Consider the following 247-nt stretch of genomic DNA (forward strand, 5'->3'; position numbering starts at 1 on the left):
TTTTACTGCACTCAGTGAGAATGGCTAGATTTCAGAATAGTGCAGTTCTTGGAGTTCTTGAATATTTCTTTTTTATTCTGCATTGGCAACAGTGTGGTGTTTTATAACAAGGGAAATGTAGTTTTTAGATATAAGTAAAATGTAATAGAAAAGGGGTATATATGCTTGAAAGATCGAACAATTCCCTGCCACGTTTGTTGCAGATAATGATAAAAACTTAAGCATGACTCCCACTTGTCTTTTGTCA

The 247-nt window shown here is 34.0% G+C and overlaps 1 protein-coding gene across 1 annotated transcript in view; it reads left to right on the forward strand.

The window, feature by feature from the left end:
• LOC119588711 (DNA-directed RNA polymerase III subunit RPC3-like) overlaps positions 1-247 on the forward strand; it is a gene marked incomplete at its 3' end in the record, with an annotated part of 9,280 nt that overhangs the window by 7,845 nt on the left and 1,188 nt on the right.

This window comes from Penaeus monodon, chromosome 24, assembly GCF_015228065.2.
Source record: "Penaeus monodon isolate SGIC_2016 chromosome 24, NSTDA_Pmon_1, whole genome shotgun sequence".
NCBI lineage: Eukaryota > Metazoa > Arthropoda > Malacostraca > Decapoda > Penaeidae > Penaeus > Penaeus monodon.